This window comes from Equus caballus, chromosome 2 (assembly GCF_041296265.1).
Source record: "Equus caballus isolate H_3958 breed thoroughbred chromosome 2, TB-T2T, whole genome shotgun sequence".
Classification (NCBI taxonomy): domain Eukaryota; kingdom Metazoa; phylum Chordata; class Mammalia; order Perissodactyla; family Equidae; genus Equus; species Equus caballus.
Genome location: NC_091685.1, coordinates 95,754,079 through 95,781,978, shown reverse-complemented (window position 1 = coordinate 95,781,978; position 27,900 = coordinate 95,754,079). Strand labels below are relative to the sequence as shown.

At 37.7% G+C, this 27,900-nt stretch overlaps 1 long non-coding RNA gene across 1 annotated transcript; it reads right to left on the bottom strand.

Moving 5' to 3' along the window:
• Positions 1–441: 441 nt before the first annotated feature.
• On the bottom strand, positions 442–27,900 carry LOC102150773 (uncharacterized). The gene is made up of 6 exons (XR_002803608.2): positions 27,599–27,900; positions 20,451–20,562; positions 7,571–7,802; positions 5,350–5,561; positions 3,595–3,814; positions 442–2,685 (listed from the first exon to the last, which is right to left on the bottom strand). It is a non-coding gene; the product is annotated as an uncharacterized lncRNA (long non-coding RNA).

The following is a 27,900-nucleotide window of genomic DNA, read 5'->3' as shown; positions in this document are numbered from 1 at the left end:
AATATCATCTTTTCAAGGATTTTAAAGATCACAATCATCAACCAAGTTCAGTTTCCCGAGTTGATGTAATAAATCAAAACCTCCAGTGTATCTATGAGTTCCACTCTCTACAGACACACTAGGCTGATGGAAATAATAGTAATTCTCTTACACTTTTATGGTTCTTTAAAGTTTACAAGCACTTTTATCTATATTATTTTATCTGGTAAGAGGTTCATTTCCTCATGGGTATAGACGGGAAGAGATGCAGAGCTCATGAAAGATTTTCCTCATGTTACTGATGTGTAAAAAACAAAAAGGAAAGAAATCACCTGAAATTTTTGTTTACCTTCAGTTGTGTATTTTTCTATGCCCTATTGCCTTTTATTTTTCCTTTCATATAAGCCTGAGTATAATACTTGTGGTGGAAAATTATTTGTTGTTAAAGAAATCAAAACAGAGTTTAAGCATGTATTTTTATTCCATATTTTGATTACTTTTTCTTCACACAATTCTATTCTGGTGTTTTGTTAGCTTTGCCCAGATGGCAAATGCACCATCAAGTTTATCCAGCCTGAATTAATTATCTTTTTATAGTAAAAGAAAATCCTCTCCTTTTGACAAGTAAGATGTTTGTGCTGTATTTATGAATAAATAAAGGCAGCTGTTATACACAGTATTATTAATAACATTGCTTTAAGCATCTCAGATGAAAAGAAATCCGCTCTTTTCAATATAATGTAAGCTCTTGGTGTCCCAGAGTTTATTAAAGAGTGAAAACCACAGACCCGTTATCCACACTGCAACATCAAAGGAAAAATACTACGCTTTCTCTAGAAGAGGCATTCAAGTCAAAATTGCAGAAATAAGGCAGCACTCTTTCAAATGGTTATTGTCTTTACTGGCCATTTGGCCTTGATTTTGTGCTTCACAGGTTAAGAGTGTGGAGATCAGCAAAGCTACTCTCTGGAAACAGAAGTTAACAGGCAGCCAGACTTCATCCAAATGGCCACAATGATGCTATTCCCTGCTTTTCGGTTGAATGGCTTTTTGATGGGTGATACAGCAATTGTAGAAAGGATTTTTCCTTTGGTAAGAGAGAGTAGATTTGCAAAGCAGAGGAGCTCTTCCCTTTCACAGAGAGGTCTTCTGAACTCTGAGCCAGAAAATGTAAGATGAGGTATAACCCTTTGTCACCATGGTGAGGTCATTTCTCTTGGTGGCTTCAGACTTCCCCTGTTTGAAGGAACTTGGTTTCCCACGAGGTCACACTGTTTCTCAGCAGAGCCGGCTTGTCCCTAAGGATTCATTTCATTCCTCAATCATCTTTATTTTATTTCTAACAGTGGACATAAAATGTGCTCAAAGGAATGAATATTTGCAAACAGTGGTATACTGAGGGCCAGCTGGGGAAGCCCCCCGTGTAAGCTTCAAGGGGGTCCATTGTCTGTAGGGAATTGAAAAACAGTAATAAAACTAACTGAAAGTCTGTCTGCCTTTATGATCACTAAGTGCCAGCGATTCTAAACAATGCCAGAGGTAAAACACTCTTTCCTGAAAACAATTTTTTTGGCAGTCTATGTTTCAAATAATTGCTCAGGTTACAGTTGTTTTGAATAATATACATCTAAGCTGCAACTTAGCAAATATTTGTCACTTGTCCTTTAATAAACATTGTATTTTACATGGAAGTGAATTTGGAGACTTCTGTTACGTGGTTGGCCACCAACTCCGGTGAATTCAGTTGACGGTCACTTCTGAAAAAAGTTCACCCTTGTTCACACAGATTTCAGGCACAGTTGGTATTCTCACCACTCTGGACCTGCATATTTCTTAAACAGATTAAAATAGGCAATGATTACACAGTGATTGCAAAGATTAAGAAACTGAATCTTACTTACCTCAATTTTGATTTGTGTTTAACATCTAAAAATGAAAAAGAGAACAAACTATGAAGTGTAATAGTTTAGCAAATTCAGACTTTAGTTCATTTATGAAATAGTTTACCGAATTTTATTAGTATCTTTAACTTTGAAATTTACTCTTTTTAAGTTGTTAATTGTTTGATTTAAAAGTAAAGAAAAAAATGAAGAAAATAAATGTTTCATTGATGGTATGATTTAGTAGTTGTCTAAATCTATCATTTTCAGATGTTTCAGCTTTATTAAAATTTACTTATTACTAGTCAATTATTTACATAAAATTATTGTATGAGTTCGTTACTAAAGGACCAAAGTCTAAACTGTTGTGTAGATTTAGATCAGGTAAATAGTTCCCCCATAAACTTAGAGGAACTTAGAATTATTTATAGTATTTTTGTGAAACTAGAAACTGGTTCATAATTATTCTGAATTTTGCAAAGAAATTTACATGGGGAACCCATGCCAACACAAAATTATATTGACAGTGACTCCCCTTCTAGAGACACTGATAGTGAGGAAGAGAGAGGAAACGTTAGGAAAATTCAAAACGAACAAGATTTTTTTTGAATGGGCAAAGAAAGACACTAGTAAAGTCCCAGTAAAACTACACCAAGGCGCTAGTAACGACCTTGGCAAGACCAAAACTTTATCAAAGAAGAGAGGACGGATGATCATCTATTTCGATATCACGACTTGTCCAAAACTGGATCCAGTTGACTTGAGAGTTATGTGGTTAGGAGAGAAGTAGATCTCTTCAGGATAAAAATAGCCCTTTCTCTAAAGCCTAAGGAAAGGGAGAAAAGGGCAAAGGAGGCAGTCAACACTCAATGACTTCATGGTTTTAGAAATATTTACCAAATGGTGAAAAAGGTTTGAGAACTGGGATAGTTTGTTCAAAATCAAAAATTATTTTCTTTTTGCTGCACATTTACAGTTAATAAGACAAAAGCTAGGACATCCAGCTTTATAAGTGACTAGTTATAAAATTATTGAAATAAAGTTTTTGAAAACATAGCTGAAATTATATCCGTAAGTCCCTAAGAATGAGGTATGTGTACATGATCTTATAGAAACATGCTTATCATTATGGAAGATCTTGGCACTGGGAGTGAAACTCCAAATAATTATTGGTAAAGTCAATTGGGAAGAAATTAATAAGGAGAGGAGATAAATGGAGACAAAATTACTAGGAAAATCTATTTTGCCCATATAAGTGGGTTAAAGAAAATGTTCTGCCAATTTCTGGGAAAGAGGTAAAGGCTCAACCTATATAATTATGTGCTGCTAATTGAAAGAGTAGACTTTTTTCTTTTGCCGTGATTTTTCACTTTTCAAACTGTATACCGTTTTGATTTCTCTGTTACCTTAACCAACTCTCACAGGCATTTTTAACTTGGAGTCTGCAGTTAACTAGGTCAACCATGTGTGGGTTTCAGGGGATGTCTAACGCTCAGGAAGTGAATGTAAGTGTGGACGTCAGTATGAATATATTGTTTTTCAGGAGAGGTCCATGGTGTTCATAGTTAATTTCTTAGAGTGTTCCATGAATCAAAAGGATTTAAGAATGCTTTTCTAAGAATCCTTTTTTCTTTCTTTTAAGTCAAAGTGTCAGGCAGTGCTGTATCTTATAAAACTTGCATTCATACTCTAATGTGCATCCCAGGACCTTGTTAAAATGCAGATTATGACTCACCTCCCAGGAGACGTGAGGCTGCTGGTCCATGAATCACACTTTGAACAACAAGAATATAAAATTCCTAAAGTTGACGTCAGAGAGTTTTTGCCTCTGAGCTGTTCCAGGAGACCACAGCCATTACTGAATGGGCACCACCCAGAGAGACGTGGAACCAGATATGGTCAGTCATCTGATCCTGGGCAAGTTACTTAACCACTGTGAGCCCATTTTCTTGTCTCTGAAAGGAAATAACAATATTATCTGACTACTAGGATTGTTGTGAGTTCAATTAAAAGCTGAGAACAGTTCTTGGTACGTGACAGGTACTAAATAACTTTCTTTCTCACCTATTCCGTGAACACTTTGTGGTTCTAGTAAGATGATTACTTAGGAGTTATAATCGGCAAAACCAAGGATAGCCTCAGTTTAAAACAAGTACAGTACTATATATACCCAGAATTTGCTTGAAAAAATTCTCTTTACTTTAATACCTCGTAGTCTCAAGCAGAATTAGAGTTCTAGCCTTTAATACCCATCAAATTTCACCAGCAAAGTGCCAAAACAAATTGTCTATTTGCTGTGTTTTTTGGCTTAGCAGCTGGTTGCCTGGGGAATGCTCCCTTTAAGCCAATTTGACCACTGCCCTCTCTCACCCCCATTTCAATTTCAACACATAGTATTTACACCAGTTATATTGGTTAATTGTCACCTACTACAGTGAATACTGCAATATTTCCAAATTCTTATCCTCTCTCCCAACTCATTTTCAAGCTGTTCTATCTTCTAGATTTCACCTACCTCACTGTAACAAAAACTGCAATGTTTATCCTATTACTGCTACTGAATGTAATTACATTATTTATATTAATTATTGATTTGATGTATGAACTTGGTTACTCATTTTAGTTTTTCTCCTTCTCAGACTGTCAAGAATCAAATATGTCTAGGTTGCACTGCATCACAACTCCAGGTGTCAGGCACAGCCAGGGCTTTAATACTTTGGGCTAGGTCATGGTTATTCTTTCTTGTGGTTTACATCTCTGCCCTTGCCAGTGAATGATTTCACGCTCTCATCATTCAGCTACAAAGGCAGGGCAATTTGATCATCACTTTTTTTATTAGCAAAGTTTCAAGGTCATAATTAACATGGAACTTAAATTAATTTGACCTACTATCAAATCTTCATCATTGATAAAGTCCCTGAGCAGATGTTAGTAAACAAATGTGGTAGAAAACAGAGGTCCCACTCTATAATTTTTCAATTCTTGAAGTTGCTACTTGTAAGACAATATCACAGTATAAAAAATGGAGAGAAAGAAAGACTGTTGTTATTCTTGAAGACTATTAGGCTCAAGGTTACCAGCCAAGCATAGTTCTTGTTTAATTCTCCCGTTACCACCTAATCCTGTTTGCGTCAGGAACACCTTTAATAGAATGTCACTTCAAATCACTGAAATACAAAGACAGGCACTGTAATTTACATTAGCTACAAAATGAATACCCTTTCCATGGGGACTCTGGAGATAGCAAGTATATCAGTGACAATGCATGTTGCCTCTGAGATCTCCCTGGAAGCCACAGCCATTAGCTTGATGGATATCATCCAAAAAAAAGGCTCACTTCTTTTTTTTCTAGGACAAAGTTCAAAGCACTCTACTTCCCCTTTCTATAGGAAGTTCTGGGTGCTGATCCAGGAAAAAACAAAGATTTATGGTTTTTAGCACTGGTGTTGCATTTCAGAGTCTCTGTCTAAAAAGGAAAGATTTGACTTACCTGCCCAATTCCTGGATATTTCTTCAATCCAGGATGCTTTGATATTCCCAAGGGCTTACAGCTTTCTTCAGTGAATAGTGTGACTCTGTGAGAGGAACACCCCATATGTTTGACTGCTCAGATGTAATTGAGGAAATCTGTGTTAATGTCTTTAGCACTGCACTAGTCCTAATATATATATGGTCGCCATGTTTGTGGGTGGCCATTAGCAGCTAGAGAAAAGAAAATGCAACAGAGTAAATTTCAGTAGAACCACAAAAAGACAACTTGAAGAATAAATCTCTAAGAATTAAACTCCTTATAGAAATATCATATGATTTTTCAGTAAATCAATTATTGCATTGATAAAGCAAGGATATGAATTGATGACTATGCCATTTGTTGACAAGGATGAACCTAAGGTTCTTAACCATATATTGGGGCAGTGGAATATTCTTTGATTCTAGAAGTAACTGAAGTTTATGAAAATCATGTTAAGATGGTTAATAGAATTTGTTGCATGGCCAGCAAATTCCCATAGCAAATTTATCATCTTATAGGTAACACAACATTGGACATACTTTGCAAATACAAAACCACAACAGCATTTCCCGTTTGTCTCTATAATATATATATACACTGCAGAACTTTGGATATCACAACTCTGAGTTTTCCACCTTTCAGAGCTAAATTGTCCACACCTCTAAATTGCCCAGACCTCTGCAAAAGGAGGCAGAGTCACACTTCTGTCTGTCTCTAACTCAATAGAGTACCAAATGGAAGTCGCCTATTAGATATATTCTTGGGAGTGTTATAGGAACTCAAGAGTCTTGAAAGGAGCCTGGTGGAGGTCAAAGCATGTCTCTCAAAGGAGGTAATACCAAAATTTACAGGATGAGTAGAAGTTTACAAAAGCAGGTGGGTGGAGAAGGACAATCCACTACCTTTGCCTTGACCTCAGGATTTTTTGCTGTTGCCACTTTGCCCCCATCATTTTCATCTCTCAGGACTCTTTCTCTGCCCTGTGACTGTCTCAATGTTCCTCACTCTTACAGAGAGTGAAAGAAGGCAAGCACCCAGTTCAGTGCACACATCTCTCATTCCAGGCTCATCCCGGAATAGTTTTTACAATCTTTTGACATTAAGTGCTGTACAGATTGTTCTCTGTTAGAACAAGGACAAAACTATTTTTTTTAATTTTTCTCCCCACCATCATATTTCCCAAAGGACTAATAATTTAATCTTTCCTGTACATCTGTTTTCCCAAATAACTTAAGAACAAACTTGTTGCCCTGGATGATCTCGCTTTATGTCCTAGCGGCCACATACAGGAAGATTAATCAAACCAAAATGATGATTGGTGTTGAAAAAAGAAGCCAAGGTCCCCAGAGAGACTGATTCTGAAAAATCTGCCAGGGAATTCTGGAGGTTGTTATATTCTGGGGAAAAATTATCAAGAGTGCATGACCCCTGGCTTTTCTGGTAGTCTTTGAGAGTAGTTTAAATTCTTTTGTATCCTTGATGTTCCAGACACTTCTGAGAGATTCTGGTGACTTTTTTGAGGTCACTTTATGGTTCCATAAAATTCTCAGCTTAGACTAGTGTTTCTTACGTCAATAGGATGGGCACTCTGTAGTCACAGGCCCTACCACACCTGCTTGGTTTTTACATCTGTGTAACTCCCTGGTCTCTGCACCCATTTGATTATACAACCTCTGAAAGACCATGACACTCACATTTTACATTAAGGGGTCATCTTAGACCCTGGACTCAGAGCACAAATCCTGGCTGCCAGTGTTATCGCCTCCAGAGAGGTTTCTGAGAAAGAGCCATGTACAAAAGAAGGCAGACAGGAACTCATATTAGCAGCTACCACTAGCTTGAGTTTTGGCACCTCCAAGCCTCAGAATGGAACCTTCACAAGCTGTTCTGGATGATGGCATTATGGTCCCTCTTGCCTTTGCCACTGTAAGCCCACTCCCTGAATCTCAATGCTCAGCACCAAGGTCAAGACAGTTAAAAAAGTCAGTGAGGAAAAACAAACAATAGAACATTTCCTTAATCCTTAGATAGTGGAGAGTTAGCCTGGCTACCCAGCCCAAGAGTACTTAGGGTTGTTTGTGTTGGCAAATCCACGAGAAGAAAATTCCTAGAGAAAAGGACAGTCAAAAAGACAATCACCCCACAACACACACACATACTGACTCAGACCTTAAATCCCTTCCCCATCACATAAACCTACCAGTCTTATTTAGCACAATAGTCCAACAGAACAGCTTTGAGCCTAACCATGCTGTCTTAGAGTTTACAGGATGTTTCTATGTGGCTGGAGAGAGGTGTTTAGAGTTCCATTTGCACAGTGGTGCTGGAAAGGATCTTCTTGGTTGGGAGTGATACTGCCTGAAAGTGGTAAAATGGAAAAGGAGCAGCCTTGAGCCCTCTTAGAGCACCTAGCAATGGGATCCATTGAAAACCTGTGGAAGAATTATAGAGATATGAATTACTGAGACGTGTTCAAAAAATTTTCTTAATTTTTCAAAGCAAATAAAAATTCCTCAGTCTGGATTCTGAAACGTTCCATTAAATGGGCCCACTTTACTTTTCCAACCTCATCTCTCTATTTCCCTAAAATTTCCCCCTCCCCTAACCTCATCAGTTGGGCCATCCTGGAATAATTAAATCCTTCCTTTCTGCAAATCCAAATCCCATATACTCTGTAAGGCTCAGGGTAAGCCACGCCTCCTCCAAAAATCTTTTCCCACAGCACCCTAGGGCATGCAGATCTGTCCCACTCTCCATAATCCTTGGTGAAAATCTATGCATCGTGCCACATTATCATATTATCTTGTGAGTGTAATCAAGTAATTTCAAGCAGGTATGATTTGTTTCCCAAAACAGGCATCAAGTTTGCAGCAAGCTTCTCTCAGGAGAAATCTTTTTCTTCTTTGCATCTTCAGGGCACTAGTAAATCATGCACTCATTCCACTTGGAAATGTGTGTGACTGGATGCGTAGATGAATGAATCTGCAGATCTCCAAAATTAGTTCACCTAACAATGACAGTGAATCATGTAGGGTCAAAAAGGAAAAAGTCAAACCAGATGACATTTATTTTAGAAGAAAACTGTTTAAGAGAGGCCAATAACAATTCCTAATAGGAGGCACGAAATAAGTTTTTTGAGTCAATTATTGAGTTGTTGGGAAGCGGTTCCTGCATAAATGAATTGTTCCCCAATTCCTCACGCAGCTGTCCCTCTCATCGTAATTGACCCAATCAACTGTTCTTCTTTCACTAATTTTTTTCTTAAATGATGTGAGTCCTATATGTTTGCTTTGGGAAGACTAGATAATTCCAATTTTAGCAAATGAAAAATTAAAATCATACATAGTACTACCACTTAGGGATAATCACTGTGAACAGTTATTTTTAAAACATTCCATTTTTATAGATGTGCATTTCTCAAATATAAAAATAAGATTATATTGTATATAATATTTTATAATTTATTTTCACCTAATTTACTGTGAATCTCATTTTAGTGGCCATACAGCTTTCTATTGTATTAATGTAATATACTCTCTTAGTAAAGGCCTTTTTTTTCTATTGTTGGAATTGGTTACTTTACACTCTTTTAATTGTTATAAACTGTCTCTTCAACAAGTATCCTTGAGAGAAATCTTTTTGCATCCTTTCATTATTCCTTTAAGATATATACCTCTCAGTCAAAGGATGTGGATAAATTTAAGGATGCATCACTGCTGAATGGGACCCTTCTGCCCTTCTCCTCACGTTTCTGCTTCTGCCCATAAGAAAGACTGAACATACCCCAGCTCCCTCATTTAGGGAATGTTGGAGGAGTTACATCTGACCTTTCCACGTCCCATTCTCCACCCTCTTCCAGAAGGAAGAGTGGCTAATCTAATTGGTTAATGGGCTTTTTCCACTAATAGTTAGGTTCTTTAAATTAAAAGTCAGATTTGAGTGTATCGTGGCCTCCTGCCTTGTCTCACACTTGTCTGGCATCCAGTACTTTGGTCTGGGCCTGACCATCTATCTAACTCTCTTTGAACCAGTCATACTCTCAGATCTCTTTGTTCTGATTGTGACTGACTGAGTTGAAAATATAATTCTCTCTTGGCTCCAGGTTCTTATGGTTCGATGGGTAAGTTGGGTCAGGTTCAAAGGTTAGGGATTGGGAAATAAGTCTTACCTGAGACTCCTGGCCTAAGCTATGCTCTCAGTCTGATGCCACGTGCCAGTGTTTATGAGAGGAGGTTAGGGGGAGGGGTAATATTAAGCACTGGCCAATATAAAATAGATCAGCACTTTTCTTCCCATCATTTCTTTTGTGCATCCTCTCTCATTAGTACAACCTAGAGTAGAGAGTGAGTGAACACTGAAATAAAAAATCTATGTCTACTTCCTTCAAAAAGGTTTGTGGACATAAAAAGGACTCAGAGCATGTTATCAACTATGTTTGTCATGTTTTTGACAGGAAGGTTTTAATGTCCATGTAATTGCAGCCAAATTGATCAAATATTTTCTTCATAGTTCCAGCCATTGCTATCTTGCTTGGAAAGGCTTTCCAGTCCAAACTTAAGTCCATATATCTTTCTTCCAGGTAGGTTTTTGGTTTCATTTTGGTTTTGAAACAATTTGACCCTTTACTCTAAGTTAAATATTTCCCCAAAAGGTTAACCAGTTGCATTTTATTAAATGATTCTTTTTTTTTTTAAAGATTGGCACCTGAGCTAACAAATGTTGCCAATCTTCTTTTTTTTTTTCCTGCTTTTGCTCCCCAAATTCCTCCAGTAAATAGTTGTATATTTTAGTTGTGGGTCCTTCTAGTTGTGGCATGTGGGACACCACCTCAGCATGGCCTGATGAGCAGTGCCGTATCTGTGCCCAGGATCCGAACTGGCAAAACCCTGGGCCACCGAAGCAGAGCACACGAACTTAAACACTCAGCCACGGGGCCGGCCCCTAAATGATGATTCTTTTACATGTATACTTAGATCTCTTTCTAGAGTCTCTCTATTCTTTTTTCTTCTTATACCTGTTAATCTTGTTATTTGAGCAGACCAAGTACATCCTGTGCTGATATTAGTAATTCTAACAGGAAAAATAACATTGAAGATTACGTTTGGAAGAACATGTAAGAGAAAAGTTTTACCTTGCTCAGAGGGGTGAATTTAGGGTTTCTAACATCTTTTAAAAAGGCAGTGAGTAGAATATAACTGTATGGATAGAGTTAATATAACTGAAAAGAATTGTGTCTGCGATAAGAAGCTTTGGTCATCAATGGAACAAAAACAAAGGAGAGTCAAGCAAATGCAGGGAAAGCCCACATATCTGCTCCCTGGAAAAAGGACTCCTTGGCTCAAGATTTGAATTATTCATTACCAGAGATGGCTATATTCCTGTCACAGTGACACTTGTACCAGCCTCTCAGAGCCTGAACTTCACTAAACATTTGAACTTTACTTACTCCCTTTGCTCTGACTTGCTGCTCAAGGAGAGCAAATCTCTGAACAAAAGCTGGCTTCCTGTTGACTTGCCCACAGGAGAGGAGGTGCAGGCCTGAGGACGCATGTGTCTGGTCCCTTGGCAGTGAGACATTTCATTGTAAATTTTTAAATTGCCATCGTCTTGTGAGTTTCTTTATGTCGGCATCACTGAGATTTGGGTCTGCACATATAGAAGCAACACAAGAACTCTAAAATAGTTTTTCTCTGAGCAGAGCTAATAGGACTAATGTAAAATATCAGAATTTCAGCCTTGGTCTCAACTGAACTGAACAATCTAGATACCTAAATGCACACTTTCTCTATTTCCATAAATTAGAGTTCATTTTCATGTTTTTGCATTTTAAGTAGGAAGAGAACACTGTCCCTGGATCCCACTTAATAATGCCAAATGATTTTAAGGAAGATTTAAGATAAGCACTTATAGATACTAATTATCTACCCCAAGAAAGCATACTCAAGTTAAAAATGTATTAACTCCTCTTAGAAAGAAATTTCATGGAAGTCTGTTTGGTTATGGCCACTTGCATTGCATCAACTCCAAGAGGTCCTCAAGTTTAGGCAAAAATTTGTGGCCTCCTCAAAGAAAGAAAAGTTGGCATCAATATGTAGAAGAATTCTATTTAATTTGTTTTTCAAATCCTGAAAAACAAACAAGTGGATCTGATTGCTTAGCAATTCTCTACCTATCAAGTAGGAGGCTATGAGAGAAAAAGGAAATTTCTTGCAAATCAGTTTTCTTCGCAAGACAATCTAGTAGGAAGTGATGACTCAGAAAGTCCTTGTCTTCTCTCAAATACTTGTCTTTCTGATTCAGTGCAAGTGGAAATGATTTTTTAAAGATTTTTTAAGTGGGTGAAGAAATAGGGTGTATTTCTTTTGGTCTTAAACTTTGAGGTGGGAGGTGGTGCTTTGTGACATGTTGGCAGTTCCAGAAGACATTGAACAGTCTCTAACTCGGTAATAAACTAGCTCACCTTAAACTATCCCACTTTCTCCTTCTTTTCTCATTCTCTCCAACGTGTTGAATTGCCTTCCCACTAAGTCAAAGGGGAATGGACTGTGCTCTCCGTCTGTGTGTGCCTTCTCAGCTAACGTGAGGACTTTTAGTTTTCCTCTAGTGCTGCCCTTAATGGTGTTTTTACCTGCACAAAATATTACATTAGAAAGAGGGGGCAATTTATTTGGAACTATCTGTTACTTGTGATTATATAAACTTAGGAGTTGGTATTACAAAATAAAGCACATCTCAGCCTGTTCATGAGATCTTTTTCCACGGTTGGTTTTCTTCTCCCCATATAAAGTGCAAAAATCTCACTAATATTCAAAATTGAGGAATTAGGTGTTGCCTTAAAATGTGTCAGGGAGAAAAGGTAACAGTACAGATGTGTCTATGGGGCTCACACATGACAGCTCTGTTCTATTAAATTTGTCTCATTTTTCAGTCAGAATAATCCATGTTTGTAATTTTGCACAAGCCAAATAGCACACGAAGTCTTAGGATTGAAACAAAAGCAGTCCCACGCCTCGTGGCTGAGTCCTGCTCCCAGGTGACATCCACTATCAATATTTTTAACACTTTCGCGTTTCTCTTCATATTTCTTTTTTTTTTTTTTTTTGAGTTATGAAACTGATTTTTCTATATTTACCGTGAAAGTTTTAATTTCAGGGACTTTGATCCTTTGAGCACTTTCATTTCTTTTCTTTCTTTTTTCTCATTGTGATAAAATATACATAACATAAAATTTATTATTTTAACCATTTTTAACATGTACAACTCAGTGCAATGAAATACATTCACAATGCTGAAACCTATCACTGCTATTCATTTCCAGAACTCTCTTCACATTTCAAAATACTAAATTTATACTTTGTTTCTAAACAGAATAGAATTTTTAATCCTAGATGTTATCCATTGGCTTTCTTCTCTGGAAAAATGAGGATTTTGCACTTTCATTTACCCCTTTTCCCATCAACACGCTTCCTCTCAGAAACACCAAAATTTGGGGCTAAATTAATACGCAGGGTTTAATTATCATTATTAAGTAAATGCTGTTCACTAATGAGCCAATAGTGCAACCTATTCTGCTAAACAGCATGTTTGTTGCTTATTTTTAAGTGAATTAGCTCTAATAACATTGGTAACAGGAACGATGTTAGTACAACTCAGAAGTCATATGATATTTGTCACACTGTGTTAATATTTTGAGGCTATCAGGGAAAAAAATGCTCTCACAATTAAAACAAAGCCTAATTATTATACTTTACAAAACTGCTGAGAATCCTATAAAATACCTTCCTTCAGAGGAAGAAATTGCTGGTTTAGTGGCTGCAAGAACTACTACACTTTCCACAATTTTTAACAAAGTATGTTAAATATTTTGGAGGGTTAAGGTCAGGAGACATGTCCTTTGGTGTTGCAAAATTATTGATGGAGAAGGCTACCCCTCTACCATATTTTTGATTTTGCTGAGCTTGATCACTCACAAAATGAGAACAAGCCAGATAATCTAAAAAAAAAAATTAGTCTTTGAAACCCAACAAAGACCTAAGGTTTCAAAGTAAAATAATGAATTAAAATATGAGAAGTGCCAAATTCTCCTAGGAGAGATGGAATCCATGGATATTTTTCTCCTTGGCAGAGCAACAAGGAGAAGAGGAAACTTCCATAAACATAGTAGGAAGACAAGTGAACTTTTAAGGACTTTTAAAGGCTGAGGGTAGGCTGGTATAAGAGGTTAGAAACCCTGATGGTACCGTACACAGGGGAATCTGCACGACTTGCCAACTCCTTAACACAGAGCTTCACTGAGTGCTCACTACAGAGATCAGTGGCAGGGGAGGAGACTGAGAGACCCTTCCGAGGTGCAAGTGCCCCAGCCTGCTGTAGTCTGAGGGCAGAGCAAAAGAACTGAGAGAAACTCTCCCACACTCCAGGCCTTATACTGAATAAGAAATGGCAGCAGTCTATGACTGGGGATGGGGCAAGACAGCTGAGAAAGACCCTTCTGAGATGCACACATATGGAGTCTGCCTAAATATGATGGCAGGAAGGAGATCTGAGAGGAAATTCACAGGAACTCTCAACCTTCCACCAAGTGCTATGTGATGGCAGTCACCCACTGCTGGAGGACCAAGAACTGAGAGACACTCCTCTCACAGTGCAGATGCACTATGATTAAGGAAGAAAACACCCCATCTAACACTGGAGACCAGGCAGTGGCTTCTACCACCTGAAAAGTCTGGAAACAGACGTGCATATATAAGACCAAATGGTTTCAAACTAAGATACCAAGAACTGGATATCCATACAGAAAAAAAGAATATTTCACACCATAAATGGAAAATAATTTGAAATGGAGTATAGACTTAGACCTAAAACTAGAAAACTTCTAGAAGATATCATAAGACAATTTTTACTCCTTGATTTAGGCAAAAGTTTCCTATAGCAGACTGAGAAAGCATCGACCATAAAAGAAAAATATTGATAAACTGTGCATCATAAAATCTAAAACTTCTGCTCAGGAAAATTCACCATTAAGAAAATAAATAGACAAGTCTTAGACTGGGGAAAGTATTCTTAACACAGATATCTGACAAAGGATTTTTTTTCCCGAAATACATAAGGAACTCTTACAACTTAAGAAGAAGAAGACAAAGAACTCAATGTGTAAAGGACTTGACAGGTACTTCATTAGAGAAGAGACACAAATGGCCAATAAGCGTATGAAAATTTTCTCAAAATCATTAATTATTAGGGAAATGGAATTCAAAACTACAATGAGATTCTACTGCACATCAACTAGAATGGTTACAATGAAAAAGATGGATACCACCAAATGTTGGAGAGTATATAGAGCAACGAGGACTCTTGTTGATTGCTTCTGGGTGTGTTAAATAGTACAACAACTTTGAAAAACAGTTTGACAATGTCTTATGATGGTAAGCATGTACTTTTATATAATTCAGCAATTGCTCTCTTAGGTACAATACTTTTTATAACAGTTTTATTCATAATATCCCCAAACTGGAAACAGACTGGGGTGTCCACTAACAAAAGAATGAATTAACAAAAGGTGTATAGTCATACAATTAAATACTACTCAGTAATAAAAAGGAACAAATTGCTAAAACATTCAATAACATGGGTGAATCTTGAGATTCAGCATTACAAAATTCACCAAAACCATTATGCTAAATGAAAGAGAAAAGACCCAACAAAGTACGTCTTGTCAGATTCCATTTACATGAAGTTCTAGAACAGGCAGAACAAATCTATGGTATTTGCCTTGTTGGGGCTCTAACTGGGAAGGGCATGAGGGAAATTTCTGTGGTAATGAAAATATTCTGTGCCTCGATGGAGGTGTGGATTATACTAATGGATGCATTTGTCTAAATCTTTAACATGCACACTGAAGATTTTTATATTTCACTGTATGTAAATTATATTTAACAATACGTTTTTTAAAAAATTTTTCAATCTTGTTTTTATAACTAGACATGAACTGATTCATTTCTCCCTCTATGGGGTTAATACAGCCAGATTTGTGTTATCTATTAAAGGACTTTTAAAGAGTGTCTTTTTCCTTGTCAGACTTTTGGGATTTAAATAATTCATGTTCACAGATATGAACCCAACTTTAAATTGAACTAAGAACACTTAGTGAGCGAAGTTCTTTCACTAGCAGGTGTAAGGCATCTGTTCAGTGGGGAAGCGTCAGAGCGTTACAGGAAGCCTGACTAACGGATTCATTATCGCATGGAGCATGATTTCACAGTGCTGCAAATGTGTTAAACATTTTAAGCCAGGGGATTTAATCCCTATTTTGCTGTGATGTCTTAAACAATGAGATATTCCAAAATATTTAGTCAACATGTACTTACTAAGAACTCACATGGGACATAGCCCTACCCTACCCAGAGCTGCTGTGCAAACACAGAGTACTGAGACTAATTTGTTAACAAACATTATCAATCTCATTTATCTAAATCAGTGTTGTCTTTGCAAGTCCTTGGACCTAGGTCCTCATTTAAATGAAATGCTTTTTGCTTAAAGACTTAAGAGCTCATTTTAAAAATCACAGGAAAAAATATTTATTACAGATTTTTAAAAATTGGCTTAATCATGTTCTTTATTCAAATAGTCCCACATTACATTTGATTATTATTTTTAAAAATTGTATTATCAAAAGATGGTGACTTGTTACCATTGAGATCATTTAAGAGCTCCATTTGTAGGTCCTGGTATTATTTCTAAGAACTGCATCTTTAATTTAGTTAAAAAATATTAAGGATTACTTTGAAGATAATTGGCACTATGATGGTTGCTGGGAAGATAATATGAAAAATATGCAATTTCTACCTTTTCCTGCTCCAACCCCCAAGAGACGACTCAGAAACACCCCATGACAATACAACTTTATAACCTGTGCTAGAATTATGTGTGAGGACCTGGAATTGGCCACCCCAAGATATGTCTCTTTGGCATCAGGATTATTTGAGGCTGATTGCTTTTGATAAACTGGGACAGGGAAGGAGGAATGGAACTTGCCCTTTGTTAGGACACGTTTACATTTGTAAGGTAAATCTCTATCTGTAAAATGTGCCTCCCTCTCTGTACCAGGAAGAAGAAAGGAGATGATGACCTTCTCTCTAGAAAATCTTAGTCAATACCAAAGGCAAGGACTTAAAATCTGCATTTTATTGTGCTAGTCTGGTAACCTCCTGTAACTAACTTCCCTCCCCCTCCCAACGCTGGCATTTCTTAAGGATTAAGCATCTTTCCTTAGTCTAGGAACTGATTGCTGCGCTCACCTGTGACAGCCCAGCTCCAGACAATCGACTTGCCTCCTGCTAGCCCACTGAGATAGCAGACCATTACCTGCTGTGTCTATCAAGCGCTGTGTGACAGGGCAATCTTGTGACTATTGTGGGAGGGACATTTCAATCACATGTGAAACACCCTGTTTGGGGGTATATAACCACTATGTGCACCCCACTTCTTCAGTGCCCTTTCTTCCTTCGGGAAGAAAGGCCCCTGGCCATGGTTCCTCATAAAGCTTTGTTTAACTTTCTCTTGCTATTCTGTCTCACGTGAATTTAATTTGTTCTCCAGCCAGACGAACTCACATTTGGGGAGAGAAAATGTCCTCCTCCCCTACATATGTAAACGTTGCAATGTGGTCGGGGAGGAGTAAATAGCTTCATGTGGGATAGGCTTCACAGAGGCAGTAACAAAACAAGGACTGTGAGTTGGGTAGGCGAACAATGCAGGGAAAAGTATCCTCAATAGAAAGAACAGCATGTGCCATGGCATGAAGGCACAGAGCCAAGAAAGATTCCTTATATTTAGAAATTTAGAAATACTCCAATTTGTCTAAAGCACAGAGGCACAGAAAAGTAGTTAGGGCATCAGATGATGAAAATTTTCTTACAGGACAAGTTAGGAATTTCCGTTGTATCCTATACGAGAACAGGAAGCAAAGATTCTTAAGCAGGTAACAGATATGTCCATATTTGCATTTTAGAAAGATCTCCCTGCTTCCAGTGACCAAGATGGCCTTAAAGTTCCCTTCAGATTGTCTAAACATTAGGTGGATTTCTTCCTGTCTATAGGTCCCTGACCTCCCTTTTCTTAGAACATTTACTTTAGAAAACTTGTAATTGCAAATTCTCTTTCTGTCCCTTTCAAATGTATGTAAATTATCTTAAAAGCCTCTTGCCAGTTTTACAACCCAGGGAATGTCTTTCCCAAGGACCTGAGTGCCATGTCTTTGCAATGTAATCATCCAGGAAGACACCTCCTCTGTCTCCCAGGTGCCGTGGGATGTAGGAGCCTAACTTGCACGGGCTACTTGTTCCAAGTTGGAAAGCTACCTCCTTTCACAAAGACAGGAGAAAGTTTACTTTTCTTTTGGGTAAGAACAATAAGCAAACAGGAGTGTCAGGGTGGCATACAATTCCTCCCATCCTATCTCCTAAAAACTCTCCAGCCTTTGGTTTCACCAGAATTGAGTTCGGTCTGTCTTCCCTATTGCAGTAGCCTAGACTAAAATCTTCCTTGACTGTTTAACTTTGTCCAGTGCAATTGTTTACCTCAACTCCAGTTTGGACAAGAGTTTTATAGGTAATTGATGAGGGAGAGGGGGCCCTGGGTGCAGGTGATTAATTATGAATCTAGTACTGTAATGCAGGCAGAGCTATTGAGATTCCATTAAGAAATTAATAGAAGAGACAGAAATAAACATTTAGAAGGTGGAGTCTATAGGACCTGTTGACCATGGAATTTTAAAGATATGAATGGAGAATGAGTTTCAGAAGGTATCAATGGAGAATCAAACCTTTTGACTAGGTGAATGGTGCTAAAACTCACTGATAATTAGAATTAAAAAATTCATGTATGGAGGCTGGCCCATTGGCACAGCAGTTAAGTTCACACATTCAGCTTCTCAGTGGCCAGGGGTTCGCCGGTTCGGATCCCGGGTACAGACATGGCACCGCCTGGCAAAAGCCATGCTGTGGTAGGCATCCCACATATAGAGTGGAGGAAGATGGGCATGGATGCTAGCTCTGGGCCAGTCTTCCTCAGCAAAAAGAGGAGGACTGGCAGTAGTTAGCTCAGGGCTAATCTTCCTCAAAAAAAAAAAAAAATCATGTATGAAAATGAAACTGGGTGACTACTCTTTTCTCACTCCAACTTTCTGGACTGAGATTTGGAGGCCTGTACAAACAACATACCTCAGACAAAGTTCCCATACATGTATTAAAGTCATAGTCTATAGAGAAAAGAATGTGATTGTAGGTAATGTTGGCAGACCTCATCTTTGAAAAATGGAAATTCTCTCACATAGTCTTCCTTTCAGTGCTGACCATAAGTTCTTATAAATACGTTGCTGGTTGCTGAGGAGTATTAGAGGATGAGCATCTTGCGTCTGACCTCTACAGTGATGGAGCAGTCTCATCACTTCCATTATTTGATTAGATTTAACGCTGGAACCGAGTCCATTTGAGAGATATTGGCAAATAATAGCATTGAGCAGATTCAGATTTTCTGCATATTTTCAACTAGAACATAAAACTCTGTCTCAAGGGCCGTTCTCTACATTTCATCAACAGACGGTGTCACAGTCGATTGCTGTGCTCTTGTACCAGCATATAAAATCTAAAGCAGCTATCCAAGGGTGCATTAAATATAAAACACCTGAGTCATTCTGTCTCACATAGAGACATATGGGGATCTTTGCTTCTTAATAAAGAAAACAATGGGGGTGGAGGCAGTCACCACGGGATTAATCTGAATCACAAAGCTTCCAGACTCAGCAAACAGCTTGAAATGTGCAATAGTTTTAGGCTGTTAACTTTCAAGTATAATGGAATTTTGGAGGGGGAGTATTCATTTCTCAAAATTTCCAGTAAACTCAATTCCTCATTGGCCTGAAAGACCCAGATGGGCTCCTGAGCTTAATATTAAAGCTTCTTTAGACAATACTTTATTGATCACGTTCAGTACACACTTCACTTCTCTGAATACGAATCTAAATTTTCTCCCAAATTTTAGCTATTCTCCCATCAAGAAAAATCCAGAATGAACATGCTTGATCTCATCTTCCCATTTGGAACTTCGAAGAGTCAGCTTATTGTGGATGAGGCCACTGGGCTCTATCATTGAACTTAACTGTACTTGGAAAGGGGAAAGAAATGCAAGAACAGAGATCAGATGCTTTGAAATTGGGACAATTCTTAAATTCCAGAAGTTCTGTCTTTGCCCTAGGGACAGCTGATCTGGTAGCATCATATTCTGTGGAACTGGACTTGAGCAGCTGCATGATGAGCTGTGCTGTTCCTACCTGGAAAAGTACACAGAAGAGAAAGAACACTTCTGCCCTATCAGATGTAAACTTAGGGAAGCTTATACTCTGTGATAATTCTGTGAATTTATGCAAGCTCAATATTAAACCCGTAGGTTAGAGAATGGAGCTGCTTTGACATGTTGACCCTGTCTCCCTTCTTCTCTTCCCCTGTCCCCTTCTTCCTCACTCTCTTCCTTCCTTCTATCATTTTTGTCTGTTCTTCCTTCTCTCCTTCCTTCTGAGTGGTTAGAGAGCACTAAGGTGCCCCACTGCTTTGTGATGCTGTTGGCAGATCATTGAAGCCTTACAATAGTTCCAAGCTAATGGTCTAAAAATTCCATTTCTCACTAAAACCAAGATAAAACTTTAAGGCTTCTAGTAGAAATCTATCTTTGAAGATCTAGACATAAATCACATTGATGGTTTTATTTACTACATTCAAGTTCTAAAGTATTGAGAAGTAGTTTATTTTCATGTCAGTAATTGTATAACCAGTGCCCTCTAGTGAAATAGAAAATTCTTATTCCTCCCCTTGCTGTTCAATATCATAATTCAAAAGAACAGAACTCTAAACGATTGGGCCTCAGGAACATAGTTAGGAAGAAAAAATGTGCAATATACATGGAGTATGGAAAATATTGGCTAAAATTGAAGTGGTCAGAAAACATCATTTAATTATGAGTTAGGACCTGACTTATAACAGACAGTTTTATTTTCCCTGAAGGCACATACCCCTCATTCTACATACCCATCAACCACTTGCATTTTCCAGGTCGTCCATGCCAGTCCTTGATGGCAGTACCAATATGGTTCAGTTCCATTTATGGGAATTCAGTGGATGGCAGCACAAGAGGCTCAAACTACAAAAAATGGAAGCAAGAGAACAAAACCCTGCAGATAATGAGCTTTCTAGTCATGATGCATTTTGTTGACCTAACAAATAGTTTCCTTTTATGTACCTAAGGTTTACTATCCAGTCACCAAAAGTCCTCTTCTCTCTCCACATCAGGTAGGTAAATGCCAAGGCTCCCTCTTGAAGTAGGACATATAAACCTTCAGTCTCTTGTGAATGACTTTAAGGGAGTGAAATGAATATTTTACAGCCTTCTTGGGCAAGTTAACTATCAGGAGAGCAAATTGATTGACTGAATAGTTGTTGGACTTCAGCAAAATACTAGGTCCATCTGCTTTGTGGTCAGACATTTCTGCTCTTGAATGGACGGTAAAATGACTTATACCTAAATTAATGTTATGATAAGATACTTTAACAGTTTACAGTATAAATTGATGACAAGTCAATCCTTAATCATGACATGTGTGTATAAGAAGTTTAAAAATAGCAAAGCATCTTCTTTCAGGGATTTTTGTTTTTCTAAAGTAACAAAAGCTCCAATAAATTATGAATCTGAAGAAGAGAAATAATGTTCATAATTATTCATTTTTATTCACATTTGGTTCCATTCATATATGTGTAAGTCATATTGTTCTGAGAAGATTGACATAAAGAGAGATAATATGCTGATCAGTAGTTCCATAATAGTATTTGTGTGTTTGAATTCCCCCAAAGCGATAAATGTTTCATTTGTATGAAAAATATGCTATGTTAAAAAAAATTGACTTTCAAATGTAGATAGTCCAATCATTACTGAAAGCTTCAAAGGACTTTTATGATACTCTTATACCACCAATGTAGATTTTATAATTATTACTATGCGTAGGGAATGCAATATTTTCTGTTTAAAAATGTGTGTTTTAATTAAATGTGTATTTTAAGGTCATGTTCTAATATTGTTGAGATTTTATAATTCCAAAGTCTTTAAGAAGGTATTCTAGGTCAAAAAGGAGATTAAGACAGAAGTGAAAGAGGAGAAATTACAATAGATACCATGGAAATACAAAGGATTATAGGAAAATTCTATAGAGAAAAGGTAAACACCAACAAATTAGATAACCAAAAGAAATGGATAAATTCTTAGAATCATATAACCTTTCAAAACTGAATCAAGAAGAAATAGAAAATCTGAATAGACTGATCACTAATAAGGAGATTGAAACAGTAATCAAAAAGCTCCCCAAAAACAAAAGTCCAGGCTAGAGTACACTGGTGAATTTGACCAAACATTCAAAGAAGATTTAATAGCTATCCTTCTTAAACTCTTCCAAAAAAACTGAAGAGGAGAGGACGTTTCGTAACTCATTTTATGAAGCCAACATTATCCTAATATCAAAACCATACAAGGAGAACACACACACAAAAAATTACAGGCCAGTACCTCTGATGAACACAGATACAAAAATCCTCAACAAAATATTAGCAAACTGAATCCAATAACACATTAAAAGGATCATACACCACAACCAAATGGGATTTATTCTGGGGATGTAAGGATGGTTCAACATCTGCAAATCGATCAGCATGATACAGACTCAGATATGACAATACTGCCTTTGAGGAAGAGGGTTGACTTTCTGGAAATAAAGCCACTTGGAAATATGGGCCTGGTACCTTGTTTACACTACATTAACAAAATGAAGAATAAAAATTATATGACCATCTCAATAGATGCAAAAAAAGCATTTTACAAGATTCAGCTTCCACTTACGATAAAAACTCTCATAAAATGGATATAAAAGGAAAGTGCCTCAACAAAATAAGGCAGGATTGTCATATCCGAGTCTGTAAGTTTCTCTCAAATATGACATTCCAGTCAAAGCTTTTGGTAAGATAACCAATGTTTCCTGTTATAAGGAGAGCAGATTCTTATTGAACTTATGCAAATAACTATATTGCCATGAAATAACCATACTCACTCACGTACTAGGTTTCCAAATTCTGGAGGGATCAGGTAGGGAGAAAAAGATAAATGTTTCAGTTCTGCTCATGAAGGTATAATTTCACCAAATTGCTATAATAAGTCATAGTTAGCACAAGAGAAAAGAGAAAAAGATTTCCTTAAATCTGAGAAAACAAAGAAAAACATCCAAAAAATCAACAATATTTCAAATAAAAGTCATAAAAAATTATAATCAGTCTCATAAGTTCACACAGTCCTGTATAATCAGTTCTTGATCTTGATCTTCTGTTAGAAGTTTTATGAGGTCATCAGTTTCTCCATTAGATTTCTGTAATTTCTTACCCAGTTCAGTTTTATGATCTGAAAGTTTACCAGAAACCTGTATTCCAGAGTAAGTGTCAGACTCCTTTCCATGAATCCCTCTGAAGATAAGACATATTTGCAAAAGCAAAAAGCATCAGAGTAAAACATCTGACTGTAAATAACAAAAGACTTAAAAATGACAGTTGACAGAGAAACTTGGTTATTTTTGGATATACAACACCTTAAAATAATAATTAGAATTATGGCTGACAACCAGGACAGATCAGAATTTTAGGAATGTTATATAATTTTAAAACATTTATATCAGTAACATTTACCCACATAATACTACCCAAGAAAAATTATCATCACTTATCTGACAATACTTCTCATGTAATTTAACATACCAAATAAGCCTCATTAGTCTAGAATTTTCCACCTTATAGGAAGAGAGAGCAAATTTCTCTGTGAAGTCCCAGGCACCCTCTGAAAATCCCCAGAGTAATCCTACTCCTTCGTCCAGGACAAAAGAAAGTCTTTATTCAGGATTTGAATATTTTTGAGGAAGAAGCTTGTCAAAAATATCAAAAGGTTTTAAACACTTGTTCAGATAGGAAACAACGCTCACTGTGAAACAGTGCTCAGGTATATACTCAAAATGACAACAGAAATAGTCAAGGGTAAATAGTTAAAACAGTCAAAATCTTGAGACCGCTTCCTTTCTGAACATAAGAAATTATTTTAACAAACCAGATTCTGTCTTTTAGGTAGACTTAGAGCAGGCCAAAAGTTCAAGAAAATTATTCTTTTGAGAAAGAAAAAGAAATTCTAATTTTTGTACCAGTTTACTTTTTCGTATTAAAACCCATTTATTTAATTAGGTTCATTTTAATCTTAGCCAGCTTGATCATGTACAAAAGTCTTTTCAGAATTTCTTTCACAAACCTTCTATAACTTTCTTCTGCATTCAGAATTTATTCCATGCTTTCCTTTTTTCCTTTCTAGTACTTTAGGACAAATTTATCTTTCTTACCCCAACAAACAAAAATACTTCCTTTCTTTATACCTTCTTTACTGAAAACATATATTTTACTTTCCTTGAATACAGAGCTGTTTTCCTTATTAATTTCCAGTAGCTTTAATTACATATGTTAAATAGAACTTTAACCCTTACAGACCCTAGTAAAAACTAAAAACTAAGCAATTATGAGCTGTCTTTTATATCAACATTCCAAACACTTTTCCTAATTTCTAGAAACATGCCACTCCACAATAAAAAACAAGGCATACTTTCTAATAGGCCCAAACACTTTTAGCCTCTTTGCAATAAGAAGCCAAAAGTAGATAAACTTACATTTGATAATTAATGTCTAATATCTTATTTGGAAATGATCTAGGTAATCAACGAATTTCATCATTCATTTAAATTAACCTAGCAAAACTTCAAAGTTTCATTACCAAAAAGATTTTGGAAGTTAAGTATACATGTCATAAGACGTAATTATTTTTAAAAGTTTACCCAATACTTTTAGCTTTTTCACATGTATTTTGTTTACTCATTCCCAATACTTATTTAGATTGCCTATAAAACTTCATGAGACATTAGACAAAATTAGCTATCATTTAAAGTTATTATGCTGACAAATTTGTAACAGGGATAGCATGAGTTTTTTTCTTCTTTTTAAACTAGTAAACCCAGGCTGGATGTTTGCATCATATCCAAATACTGCCAACTGTTCAGGACATGCCTTTTCAATCAAACCAACAAACTTAAACTTTCATTAACCAAAGATTAATCTATATCATCTTAACTTAAAAGACATTGGGTTAATTTCTATTACATTTAGAATTTATGTAAGCACTTACTTTAAGCCAATTAAACAGAGCTCTTAGTTTTGGCCATACCATCCAGGGGTAAACATATCACACACATCTAAGATACATATAGACACACATGCACAGAGCCTTCACACCTATTGTTTTAAAAATGACTGCCATGAATCAGGTACAATAATATAAAGCTCCCTAGTTATAAATCCAAATTTTGTTTTGAGCCTTTTTACTAATATTTGTGGAGAAGACACTCAAGATGCTAGATTTTTTTTCTTTTTGGCAATGGCACGTTTATGGTCTCCCCTCCCTCCCCCCCTTTTTTTTTTTTTTGGTCCTGGGAATTAACGTCATCACAACAGCACAGAGAAACCACTCAAGCTGTTTTTTTTTTTTTTTAGATGGAGTTTCTGGGACATAAACCATCCAGTTGAAGGCGTTTCCAACTAGTTAAAATGCACCCAGGGGGTGAGTCTCTGGGGATGCTTGAGGCATTCCCCATGGCAGTAAAGCTGGTGTCTAACTGACAGTGGCCAGAGAAAGTGTGCAAATGTGCCTGACTGCAGGCATCAACATAGTTATAAGATCTAGTTAAGTCCCACTTAACCTGGGCACTTAGTCCCTGAGCCAGCACAAGGCAAGGCAGGGAGGCAGGAATCAAAGGCCTGGAGCTGGCTGGGGGCTGAGACTCCCTTTGCCTGGGGTTGAGAGTTAAGTACAGAAGGTCCAGGTTCTGCTCAGGTCCAGCCTGAACTTAACTTCAACTTGGTGACAAGAGAGGAGGTGACAGACTGAAAGGAAAAGAGATCATCCCTCGCTCTCATGGCCTCTTCCCCAAGGGTTATCGAGATAAGGGTCACACAACAGTTTCCGTGCCGGGGCACACAACACTGGCAGGACAGTTCACAGAATAAATCACAGGTCTCCTATCTTCATAACTGACTCAGTAGGCATCTAAAATGCTTAACGAGTCAAATGCCAAGAGAGGGCACCCCACTTGGTTGCCAGGGTGATCAGGCCCAGAAACCAGAGAAGGGGGCTCCCAGGGGTGGAGCCTTTGACACTTTAAAAATTTCTTTCTCAACATTTTCTCAGTTGCAAAGCTCAAAAGGAGCCCAAAATGGCCACTGTAACTTTTTTTAAGAGACATGAAAGAAAAAAGTCCATTACTTTGAAAATCTCCCCTGAACCTAGGGCAGCATCCTACCTGTTCTGCCTGTGGGGTCCCTATAGCAAGGATGGGGGTGTCCCCGTGCATTGCATCCCTTGTATACCTTCCCTATTATGCCTGGAAGTCATAGGTGCCTGGTGAATTGTCCCAAAGGTGAAAGAATAGACAAAAACAGTGAAGAATTTTCTGCTGGTCTGGCGGACATTCTACCCAATTGCATCCTGGAGACATTCTCCCAAGAAGGGGCTCCCACACTCAATCAAAGGTTAGAGTTTGGTACTTTCCTTGAACCAGAATCCCAGTTGGGACTTTCCCGTGGTTTGGAATGTGGTCAGGAGCCATAGGGAGGGATTCCAATCCAGCCTTAGGAAAAGAAATCTGTCACGGGAGTCTTAGAGATTGGCGATCATCCTAATGACTTAAGTCATTGACCTGCACCCATGTAAAATTTATAATTAGAGACAGGATTAGGAAATAATGGATTAATTTGTTCTCCATCACCCTCAGGCTTAAGGTACTGATTCTCTTCAGGCTGAATGCCACAATTTGCCTCATAGAGTAGCCATGGGCAGCAAACGTGGATTCATACAGCTGTCCAAGAAAGTTCCCGATGGAGAAGTGAATTTAGATCCCTCCTTGAAAAAGAGGAAGGCACAAGGAAGACTAGAACTTCAGCTCACAAGCTGGTGAAGCAAGCTGGCTCAGTGAGCCAAGGAGTTAAAAGAAACATTTCTTGGACTCTCAAGGTCTGGTAGTAGTACTCCTTTATTCAAATAGCATGGGGACAGGGCCCATGGGCAGTGAAGAGCTGCAGCATGGGGGCAGGACCCATGGCCAGGACTTAACAGGTCTTGGTCTTATACTATCGGATAGGGAAGTATTCCCAGCCAGACATTTTAAAACATACTCAGGCAAAGTTGATATAACCTCTTTATAAAGAAAATCAGCTCAAGCATTCCAACCTTTACAATCTTACCAACACTTAGACTTTTATATTTCGTCAATTCAATTGTAACCTGAGTCAGGGTTTTAATCCTAGTCATCATTTTCTTGTGTTTCCTTTTTAATTTGGCCTTTTCATAGGTACCAATAAAAATTATGATGAGAGCTCTCACAATATTTTTTCCCCCAATTTAGAAGTTTTCCTAATTTAAATGATCCATCGTCTGGCCACAATGAAGAGTAGGATCGTAACAGCGACTCAACCAAAAGCTTAACCAAGGACGCAAAGAGGCGTCCCCAAAAGAGATCCAGAAAGCTCACTCCCAAAAATAGTCTAAGAAAGTAAAGGACTTCATTGCACAGCAAGCAACAAAGTTTGAGACAACAAAGGCCCCTTATGAAAGCAATTGTGACCTCTTATGACAAACTCCCCTGAGAGCTAACACAGGTGGACAAAGAGTGTGTGTCCCAGAACCCCAGTCTACTTGACTGGCCACCAAGATGCATGCCAGTACATGCATCCTCCGATGGCAGAGACCAGATAGGTCGCAAAACCAAGCTCTCAAGACATAGAACAAGATAAAAGGCCTGGACAACAGGCTTATAGAGATGCCTGTGTCTTATGACAAACAACAAAAAGACAGAGACAAGGAAAAGTACTATCTCTGGGAGGAAAAGGATCTACAACCAGTGAGTACTCAATCAAATCCTAGAGTTGCTGAATCCAAGAAGCTAGCCTCACCAACATTTTCTTCTGCTAATCTAAAATTAGAAGAGCAAAAAAACTCACCACTCTTGCTTCCATTGGACCCTGCAGGCAGAGATCTGGGAGACTGATGTGGCAAGAACTCTTACCTCTTGCTGACTCTCTTCAGGGGTCTGGGATCTCTTGGCTGCAGCAGTCCAGGAGCAAGCAGTGCCCAGCCAGTGAAATTTTATCCTGCCCAAGTCACCAAACTGTAAGGGAGGAAGACATTTCCTCTACCCACTGTGTGTTCTTCTGGCCGGAGAATGAATTTAATTCACATGAGACAGAATGACAGGAGAAAATTAAACAAAGCTTTATAACATGCATACATGGGAGAGGCTCAGGCAACCTGAGCAACTTGCCAAAATGGCTGAAGCCCCCACCTTAAATATCATCTTCAGCTAAAGAC